The sequence below is a fragment of the Haliotis rufescens genome, unplaced genomic scaffold (assembly GCF_023055435.1).
Source record: "Haliotis rufescens isolate VD_foot unplaced genomic scaffold, xgHalRufe1.0.p SCAF_10, whole genome shotgun sequence".
Lineage (NCBI taxonomy): Eukaryota > Metazoa > Mollusca > Gastropoda > Lepetellida > Haliotidae > Haliotis > Haliotis rufescens.
This window is the reverse complement of record NW_025963780.1, coordinates 32,661,759-32,673,692: the sequence shown is the minus strand read 5'-3', so window position 1 is coordinate 32,673,692 and position 11,934 is coordinate 32,661,759.

Here is an 11,934-nt window from a genome sequence, read left to right as displayed (position 1 = left end):
GTCATTGTGATACAACCCCAAACCATGATTTTCCCGTTAGTCGCCTCTTACGACGAGCATAGTCGCCTTTTACGGCAAGGGTGGGTTGCTGAAGACCTCTTCTACCCCGGATCTTCACGGGTCCAATACAATTACGAACCGGAATTCCAATGAAATCGAAATCCGGTTCGTAAACTGTCATGCATATTTCGGTCGATTGCAGGATTTGCAAAACATGTGCACCGCCAACTCGTTGTCAACAAATATTTTCTTAATCTTTTCATGTTTTTCATCAAGGTGCACACTTGATTTGATGCACTTCGCGATGCAAGACTCGTTTTATCACAATATTGATCTTGATATCGATCCGATCGTCTTGACTGGGCGAGGACCTTTTGTTAAAAGCAAATGCAAGTGATACGAGAGGTGGAATCTGATTGGTCCATAGGAGAGGCATAGAAGGGACATAACTCATAATAGCCACAGGCAGCGCTTCGGTCGAGCCCAGGAATTCCAGCCTAGTTCGGCAAGGGTGAAACTGGACTTTTAAAGTCAGTAAACTCTCTTACCTTAGGTACCCATGAAGGTCACGGGATTGTCTGGTCCAGACTCGATTTACAGACCACATTCATACAGCTGCAATATTGCTGAGTGCGGCGTTAAACAAAACGAACCAAATGGAGTAACAGAGTAATCCGATGATAGTGATTGCTGTTAATTGGTCCTCACGACCGAATGTACATGATCCTTTATACATACTATCAACGCATCGGCTGCACCTGTATTGGAGACTATACATTGATTCATGATAATTTGCATATTCATGTATGCACACGGTCGACGTATGGTCGACAACATGGAGTTGATGGCTTGCGGTATTACTAACGGGATCGGGTGGTCAGGCTCGCTGACTTGGTTGATACATGTCATCGATCCCGCCCTATACGATTCTGCAAATAATCTATTTTATGTTGTCAGGATGGTTGCCTAGACATAATTATGGTTAAAAGAACGATTGATAATAGACTTGCACGTGTCTTAGAAATACTTTGTGACAAACCTTCTCATTAATCATATCGATCTGCTTCATATTGTGCTTAAGAAACAATACTGTGTGTATACCTTACATTCATACAGTACCAAATTAGACACAGCTGCTTACACTAAATGAAGTAATGTTTCATTGACAGTTGGTCAAACCAACAGAATCTCAGGTAGCAGCACAATTAATTTTTCACTGTTTACCAAGATCCATTTACTCGTTTGGAATGACATTATATTATTCAGCTTATAAACATCGCCCTATATTGATTTGAACCAAGTGTATATTATTTTTTGTGTTTACAGCCTCATTAGCTGTAGCGCTTATAAGGTAAGAACTACTGAACTGCCCCTTGATAAGAACTTCATGATCAGTGGCAGTCATATAACCCACTTTGACTTTAAGTAGAGTATACTGTAATATATAGTGATTGAGCATGAGAGGCCAGGTATGGCTTCTACTTTGGTTTGTGTCAGTCACATCAGGAAACCTATGTTTCGACTTCAATTTGACGATCTCCTCAATGGGGTTCCAGCCTTCGTCCGCTCTGTCCATCAAGTGGCTGATATCTGAGCATCTGGCCGACTGTGCGTCCACCTGTGGCATCACCTGGAACTGTGCGTCATTCTTCTACCATCAAACAACCGGGAACTGTAGTCTCCATGTTGGGAAGATGTCACAATGGAACCTAGACGCGGGGGCAGGCTGGACTGGATACAATATTCCAGGTATATGAGCTGTATTCAATGTATAGTATTCAAAAGAAGTTACATAACGCCCGACTTTTTCCAGGTATATGAGCGGTATTCAATGTATAGTATTCAAAAGAAGTTACATAACACCCGACTTTTTTCAGATATATGAGCGGTATTCAATGTATGCTATTCAAAAGAAGTTACATAACACCCGACTTTTTTCAGGTATATGAGCGGTATTCAATGTATAGTATTCAAAAGAAGTTCCATAACACCCGACTTTTTCCAGGAAAATGAGCGGTATTCAATGTATAGTATTCAAAAGAAGTTACATAACACCCGACGTTTTCCAGGTATATGAGCAGTATTCAATGTATAGTATTCAAAAGAAGTTACATAACACCCGACGTTTTCCAGGAAAATGAGCGGTATTCAATGTATAGTATTCAAAAGAAGTTACATAACACCCGACTTTTTCCAGGTATATGAGCGGTATTCAATGTATGCTATTCAAAAGAAGTTACATAACACCCGACGTTTTCCAGGTATATGAGCAGTATTCAATGTATAGTATTCAAAAGAAGTTACATAACGCCCGACTTTTTCCAGGTATATGAGCGGTATTCAATGTATAGTATTCAAAAGAAGTTACATAACACCCGACTTTTTCCAGGTATATGAGCGGTATTCAATGTATAGTATTCAAAAGAAGTAACATAATACCCGACTTTTTCCAGGTATATGAGCGGTATTCAATGTATAGTATTCAAAAGAAGTTACATAACACCCGACTTTTTCCAGGTATATGAGCGGTATTCAATGTATGGTATTCAATAGAAGTTACATAACACCCGACTTTTTCCAGGAAAATGAGCGGTATTCAATGTATAGTATTCAAAAGAAGTTACATAACACCCGACGTTTTCCAGGTATATGAGCAGTATTCAATGTATAGTATTCCAAAGAAGTTACATAAAACCCGACTTTTTCCAGGTATATGAGCGGTATTCAATGTATAGTATTCAAAAGAAGTTACATAACACCCGACGTTTTCCAGGTATATGAGTGGGGTTCAATGTATAGTATTCAAAAGAAGTTACATAATACCCGACTTTTTCCAGGTATATGAGCGGTGTTCAATGTATAGTATTCAAAAGAAGTTTCATTACACCCGACTTGTTCCAGGTATATGAGCGGTATTCAATGTATATTATTCAAAAGAAGTTACATAACATCCGACTTTTTCCAGGAAAATGAGCGGTATTCAATGAATAGTATTCAAAAGAAGTAACATAACACCCGACTTTTTCCAGGTATGTGAGCGGTATTCAATGTATAATATTCAAAAGAAGTTCCATAACACCCGACGTTTTCCAGGTATATGAGCTGTATTCAATGTATAGTATTCAAAAGAAGTTACATAACACCCGACGTTTTCCAGGAAAATGAGCGGTATTCAATGTATAGTATTCAAAAGAAGTTACATAACACCCGACTTTTTCCAGGTATATGAGCTGTATTCAATGTATAGTATTCAAAAGAAGTTCCATAACACCCGACTTTTTCCAGGTATATGAGCTGTATTCAATGTATAATATTCAAAAGAAGTTACATAACACCCGACGTTTTCCAGGAAAATGAGCGGTATTCAATGTATGCTATTCAAAAGAAGTTACATAACACCCGACTTTTTGCAGGTATGTGAGCGGTATTCAATGTATAGTATTCAAAAGGAGTTCCATAACACCCCACTTTTTTTCCAGGGATATGAGTGGTATTCAATGTATAATATTCAAAAGAAGTTACATAACACCCGACTTTTTCCAGGAAAATGAGCGGTATTCCATGTATAATATTCAAAAGAAGTTACATAACACCCGACTTTTTCCAGGTATATGAGTGGTATTCAATGTATAATATTCAAAAGAAGTTACATAACACCCGACTTTTTCCAGGTATATGAGCGGTATTCAATGTATAGTATTCAAAAGAAGTAACATAATACCCGACTTTTTCCAGGTATATCAGCGGTATTCAATGTATAGTATTCAAAAGAAGTTACATAACACCCGACTTTTTCCAGGTATATGAGCGGTATTCAATGTATGGTATTCAATAGAAGTTACATAACACCCGACTTTTTCCAGGAAAATGAGCGGTATTCAATGTATAGTATTCAAAAGAAGTTACATAACACCCGACGTTTTCCAGGTATATGAGCAGTATTCAATGTATAGTATTCAAAAGAAGTTACATAACACCCGACGTTTTCCAGGAAAATGAGCGGTATTCAATGTATAGTATTCAAAAGAAGTTACATAACACCCGACGTTTTCCAGGTATATGAGCAGTATTCAATGTATAGTATTCAAAAGAAGTTACATAACACCCGACGTTTTCCAGGTATATGAGTGGGGTTCAATGTATAGTATTCAAAAGAAGTTACATAATACCCGACTTTTTCCAGGTATATGAGCGGTGTTCAATGTATAGTATTCAAAAGAAGTTTCATTACACCCGACTTGTTCCAGGTATATGAGCGGTATTCAATGTATATTATTCAAAAGAAGTTACATAACATCCGACTTTTTCCAGGAAAATGAGCGGTATTCAATGAATAGTATTCAAAAGAAGTAACATAACACCCGACTTTTACCAGGTATGTGAGCGGTATTCAATGTATAATATTCAAAAGAAGTTCCATAACACCCGACTTTTTCCAGGTATATGAGCTGTATTCAATGTATAGTATTCAAAAGAAGTTACATAACACCCGACGTTTTCCAGGAAAATGAGCGGTATTCAATGTATAGTATTCAAAAGAAGTTACATAACACCCGACTTTTTCCAGGTATATGAGCGGTATTCAATGTATAGTATTCAAAAGAAGTTCCATAACACCCGACTTTTTCCAGGTATATGAGCTGTATTCAATGTATAATATTCAAAAGAAGTTACATAACACCCGACGTTTTCCAGGAAAATGAGCGGTATTCAATGTATGCTATTCAAAAGAAGTTACATAACACCCGACTTTTTGCAGGTATGTGAGCGGTATTCAATGTATAGTATTCAAAAGGAGTTCCATAACACCCCACTTTTTTTCCAGGGATATGAGCTGTATTCAATGAATAATATTCAAAAGAAGTTACATAACACCCGACGTTTTCCAGGAAAATGAGCGGTATTCAATGTATGCTATTCAAAAGAAGTTACATAACACCCGACGTTTTCCAGGAAAATGAGCGGTATTCAATGTATGCTATTCAAAAGAAGTTACATAACACCCGACGTTTTCCAGGAAAATGAGCGGTATTCAATGTATGCTATTCAAAAGAAGTTACATAACACCCGACTTTTTCCAGGTATATGAGTGGTATTCAATGTATAATATTCAAAAGAAGTTACATAACACCCGACTTTTTCCAGGAAAATGAGCGGTATTCCATGTATAATATTCAAAAGAAGTTACATAACACCCGACTTTTTCCAGGTATATGAGTGGTATTCAATGTATAATATTCAAAAGAAGTTACATAACACCCGACTTTTTCCAGGTATATGAGCGGTATTCAATGCATAATATTCAAAAGAAGTTACATAACACCCGACTTTTTCCAGGAAAATGAGCGGTATTCAATGTATAGTATTCAAAAGAAGTTACATAACACCCGACTTTTTCCAGGTATATGAGCGGTATTCAATGTATAGTATTCAAAAGAAGTTTCATTACACCCGACTTGTTCCAGGTATATGAGCGGTATTCAATGTATAGTTTTCAAAAGAAGTTACATAACATCCTACTTTTTCCAGGAAAATGAGCGGTATCCAATGTATAGTATTCAAAAGAAGTTACATAACACCCGACGTTTTCCAGGTATATGAGCGGTATTCAATGTACAGTATTCAAAAGAAGTTACATAACACCCGACGTTTTCCAGGAAAATGAGCGGTATTCAATGTATAATATTCAAAAGAAGTTACATAACACCCAATTTTTTCCAGGAAAATGAGCGGTATTCCATGTATAATATTCAAAAGAAGTTACATAACACCCAATTTTTTCCAGGAAAATGAGCGGTATTCAATGTATGTTATTCAAAAGAAGTTACATAACACCCGACTTTTTCCAGGAAAATGAGCGGTATTCAATGTATGCTATTCAAAGAAAGTTACATAACACCCGATTTTTTCTAGGAAAATGAGCGGTATTCAAATTAGTGCTATTCAAAAGAAGTTACATAACACCCGACTTTTTCCAGGTATATGAGCGGTATTCAATGTATGCTATTCAAAAGAAGTTACAGAACACGCGATTTTTTCCAGGAAAATGAGCGGTATTCAATGTATGCTATTCAAAAGAAGTTACATAACACCCGACTTTTTTCATGTGACCTTTCGATAATCTGTCATGAAAAATTCGGGTGTTCTTTAATTTCTTTTGAGTAGTATGTATTTGGTTGGTTGATTTTATTGCATTTTCGGGTTGATTTTTGAGGGTTTTTTTGTTTGTTTCTTGTTTGGGATGTTTTGTTTCTTGTCTATTTGGGTGGCGCGGATTTTAGCGTTGATGTGTTAAATGATCGTCTTGGTTTGAAGTCGGGTCATATCCTTATTTAATATTCATATGCATACACGTCAATTGTGAAAAGAGATTATTTACAAAGAATGTTTGGTTATTATGTTAAAGTGCGCGCGTAGTGATATTGTATCAAGGCTACACATCATATGTTGTTCTCATTTATGGATTGGTCAATAAATAAACGTGTAAAATACTAGTTTACAATATGTGTATTTCAACTTTTTCCTACGTTTAGGTCGTCCTGTACTGGAAGGTAAGTTATGTCAAATCACTTTTCATTTGCTGTATTTTCGAATTCACTCGCTGTAGCCATCGGCCCAAATTCCCAACATACAATTGGTCAACTGACCACCCGATCCTGTTAGTGGCCTCTGACGACAAGCATGACCAATTCTAACCCGGACCTTCACGGGTCAGCTACTACTACTACTACAACTGATATACATTATCTTACTCCTACAACATAACCCGTGAAGATCCGGGATGGAATAGATCTTCAGCAACCCATGATAGCCGTAAAAGGGGACTTTGTTTGTCGTAAGACTCGCTGACTTGATTGATGCATGTCATCGTATGCCATTTACGTGGATCGATGCGCATGATGTCAATCACTGGATTGTCTGGTCCAGACTCGATTATTTAGAACGCCATCATATAGCTGGAATACTGCTGAGTGCGGCGTTAAACAACAAACAAACAAACCAAATGAACAATAAACGTGTTTAGTGAGTAACTTAAAATTAAAAGTCACGACTGCAATATTTCAACCGTGTTGTGTCTTGAACAAGTTGTATAATTTTGCCATATATTTTTAAAAATGTCATCGAAGGACGATATAATAACTAGCAATATCTCACTATTAACTTAAAACTAGTTGTAGAAAATTAAAATTTCTGACTATTAGACAACTATGAAATATTGATATGGGGCTACAGATCGCCAGAAAGAAATAGAGACTTGTTTAGAAACCTTTCCATTAATATTTGATGAAATCTAGTCCTTCTTGATCACTGATTATTCTCTGGGGTTTACGTTTTGAATTTTCTTGTGGCATGAAAAAAATCCGTCATTTTGTCTCTTTCGGTATCCAGCATGTCCTGGCTTCCTGGGCTATATGACTGACGTGGGATCCCGAACGTGCTTCAAGATGCACCCTGAGAGAGCTGTCTGGGCTATGGCGAGGGAGGTGTGTCAGGCAGAGGGGGGAGATCTCATCTCTCTGAATACACAGGCGAAGAAGTACCTGCTGGAAGCCTTTGATGATGACGGTGAATTTGAAAGTGAGTGAAATGAACTAAACTCAACTGGTTTGCCTTGTCAAGACGGATTATCAACAGGCCCCAGCTATAGCCGTAAAAGAGCAACCATTTGATTTTTGAGGGGTGGGTGGAACGTGTTTGTTAAATGAAATATGCCAAAAATAAATAGTGGGGTTATTTTGGAAAATACCCAAACGTCTAATTTTTGTGGCGGTAGTGAACATGATTTTCAGCAAAATGCATAGTCTGTGGGATACAGCTGGGAATAAAATAGATTTTATATCAAAAGAATACCTCCCTCTTCTTGGAAAACATATGCTTCAAGACAAAATAGGAAATTGCATGGGACACAATCTTGTCACTGATGCGTCAAATTTGGAAATGTCCTCCACATGTCTACCACGAAACTTTTTGAAAGCTTTACTTTACAGATTCGTTTATGCATGTCATTGTATCCCAATTGCGTGGGTCGAAACTCATGATGTCAATCACTGGATTGTCTGGTCCAGACTCGATTTACAGACCGCCGTCAAGAGCTGGAACATTGCTGCGTGCGGCGTTAAACAACAAACAAACCAACAAGCACGGCGTTCTGTTGTCAGAGGTATTTGCTTTTTTCAGATGATAAGTATTTCCTGGGAGCCGCTAATGACGGACAGTGGAGATGGATAAGGGATAATTCTCTGATTCCGTGGTTCGACGATGGCTATATTCAGGACTGCTTGTTGCTGGAAATTGGCAGAGGAGATAAATATGATCGAGACGATTGTGACGATGATCATAGATTTATCTGTGAAATATATGTTTTCGAGTGAACATCGGAATACTTGTCGCACCTGTCGTAACTCTGTTACCTATGTTACCAGTCGTTACCTATGCTTAATGCCGTCCCGTGTACCCATGGTACGTTTAGTCATTACTAAGTGAAACCCACATCAGTTGCAAAGTCCAGGAGCGTGGGGTGCAACGACCGTTCCTCTGACAGGAGAGGACAGGACAGGACGAGTTTCGACTGACATGTCCTAAAATATCACTTAATTTGGTTAAAAAGCACCTCAGACCGTGTTTGTGTCGTGAAGGGCATGATCTATGTATTCTATCTCGCTTGATTTTAATAAAGGCGACGACAGTGTCGAAGCTATCATTACGCGAAGCCGCCATTTTGAATGTTGAAATTGTTTGAACTGTATATGGTTTGTGTGATGCCTTTTTACCTCACAAAACATACGGGAATAGTTGGCAAAACTGGACACTGTGTGAATATTGTCTGTTATTTGAACTGTTCCATAATTTGTTGCCAGTTGTCTAAAGCCGCACTCTGCAATATTCCAGCTGTGTAATGCGGTCTGTAAATAATCCTTTCTGGACCAGACAATCCAGTGATTTTCTTCACACGATTTACCCATGTGGGGAATAGAACACGTGACGAACGAACGCTTTTACCACTGGGCTACCCCATCGCCTTTCAGCCAGGCGAACAGCTGTGACTGTAACTATTCCCATTTACAAAACATATTTAAGGGAGAGTCTGTTTTCCAAAGTACACATAATCAACCCCACATGTCGACTGGTTTGTCGCGTTTACGCACACAAGATTAACCGACCGGTCAACGTCTTCATGATGGTTACGGAAAAGGGCGACGTGCGATTACGCATTTCTAACAATAAAATAAAGGTTGTTACAAACTGTGTATGTGTTGTGTTGTGTTGTGTTGTGTGTGATGATTTGGTTGTTGGTTTGTTGTTTAACGCTGCACTCAGCAATATTCCAGCCATATGACGGCAGTTTGTAAATAATCTAGTCTGGACCAGACAATCCAGTGATTAATATCATGAGCATCGATCCACGCAATTGGGATCGATGACATGCATCAACCAAGTCAGCGAGCCTGACCACCCGATCCCGTTAGTCGCCTTTTACGACAAGCATCTACTAGTCACCTTTTACGGCAAGCATGGGTTGCTGAAGACCTATTCTACCCCGGAATCTTCACGGGTCTGTGTGTGATGAGATTTTGTTCAGCCTCCTTTGCCATGTCCAGGAGACACATAACCCTTGTTCTAGTCTAGTTCCAAGATGCAAATTCTGCATTAGTACAGCTTTATGACGACGGCTTGTAAACAACCAAGTCTGGATCAGGCAAACCAGTGATTGATGTAGTGAGCATCGTCCCACGCTGTGGGGTTACGATGACATGCAATCAACCAGGTCGCCGAGCCTGATAACCCGATTCATTTAGCCGGCTTGTACGACCAGCAGAAGCTGTTGGAAACCTTCCTAACGTCCGACTCAGCAATATTACAGCTATATGACGGCGGTCTTTAGCTAGTCGCGTCTGGACCAGCCAATCCATTGATTGACATCATGAGCATCGATCTACGCAATGGGGATACGATTACATGCATCAACCAAGTCAGCAAGCCTGACCACCCGATCCCGTTAGTCGCCACTTACGACAAATATAGAAATATGTGAGATTTCGACTATATCCATCTTCCCGAGGCAAGAGAGTTAACTGACTCTAAAGGTGGAAACTGGACTTTTATAGTCAGTTAACTCACTTGCCTCGGGAAGATGGACTATATCATGACATGATTTTATGATCTACTATCAAATAGTGATGATACCAAGGTTCGCGAAAACGTGAGCGTAGTCGGATCCATCAGTGGCATCCGTCACAAACATAGGCAAAGGTAAGTCAACTCTTCACCTCAACTAATACGGGCCAAACTAACCGAAATATTAATAAAAGTGGCGAAACTCACGAAACTTGAAAACAAATAATATTCTTGCAGTGAACATACCGGGAAAATTGAAACCGGTCCAGTTAGATTCGTGTTTATGGGATAAAGCTAAGATAGAGCGGGGGGGGGGGAGGAGAGAGTGAGAGAGACACGGGTGGCCTAGTCGTCTTAGGTGCCGCGATTCGCTGTGCAGAGTTGCGTCCCTTGGGCACGCCAGAAACCTATGATTGTGGGTTCGAATCCCGGTTCGCCCTGATTTTTTGTTTCTAGGTTTGTCAGTACCATACCCGTGCTTGGTGGTTTCACAGAAGTGGTAAACGCCTGAGACCTGCATCACTTCGGGCTTTCCTCCAACATTAACTGTAATACTGTTAAAAGCGGCGTTACACTCAATTCACTCACTCCTCTGTACAGATGACAGTGTCCGGTAACCGAGTGGCAGAAGACAGATGAACAGGTCCAGGTCAAGTCAAGTTGCGACGCAATCCGCCGGTGTGGAGATATCATTGCCGTGGCCATTAGATATGTATTAGGTCTCTGATAAAAAAACTGAAGGACTCAGTACATGGTTGTGCAAAAGCAGTTACAAGACACTAACAGGATCAATACGATCTCCAGGAGCATCTTGTTACCACAGGGGGCACGGGTGGCCCAGTCGTCTAAGGCGCCGCGATTCACTGTGCAGAGTTGCGTCCCTTTGCCACGCCTGAAACCTATGATTGTGGGTTCCAATCCCTGTTCGCCCCGATTATGTTTCTAGGTTTGTCAGCACCATACCCGTGCTCGTGGGTTTCACCGAAGTGGTAAACGTCTGAGACCTGCATCACTTTGGGCTTTCCACACACATTAAGCTGACACGCCGCGATATAACTGGAATACTGTTAAAAGCGGCGTCAAACCCAACTCACTCACTCACTCACTTACCACATGTAGTTTCCGACTTCATGGAGTCGGAGACACTGTCGCATACACTGAATAGTGACCAAACAAACCTTTGTCAACCTTGAAGTATATATGTTTAAACATATTAGTGATTGGGTTTTATAGATTATTAAGAAGACATTTCATGTCACTATGTTTCATCGCGTTTCATAACAATGTTCAACAAAAGAATGGTAGCAGTATAGATTCGGTACACATGCTATAGTAATGTTCGATAACTAGAAACACTGACGTACGCTCGGACACGGGGCTTGTAACGCAAAACAATCGCAGCTACAAGATATATGGGCACAACTAGTGTCAGTATACTATATAAATGTCCTTTTTATATAGTATACTGATACTGGGTGTGACCAAATATCTTGTAGCTGCTATTTTTGCGTTACAAGCCCCTGTGCGCTCGGACAGGACGTATATTCGTAAGGCGTAAGATTTTAACCTTAGACCATTTTAAGGTTGACGTCCTCGTTGTCATAACAACCTTCACTGAGGTTAACATGAAGGTCGTTCCGAGGCAAGCTGAACTAGCCAAGGTAAGTTGATATGGCGTATGTATTTATTCAATGTGTCTTTTAATAAAAATCTTGTGTTTTCATATGTAATTCTAACCATATATACAAACGGGGAAAAGTAACTATGATTCATATACTATATAAGAATTAAAACAAATTTAAAATTTATAGAAAACAG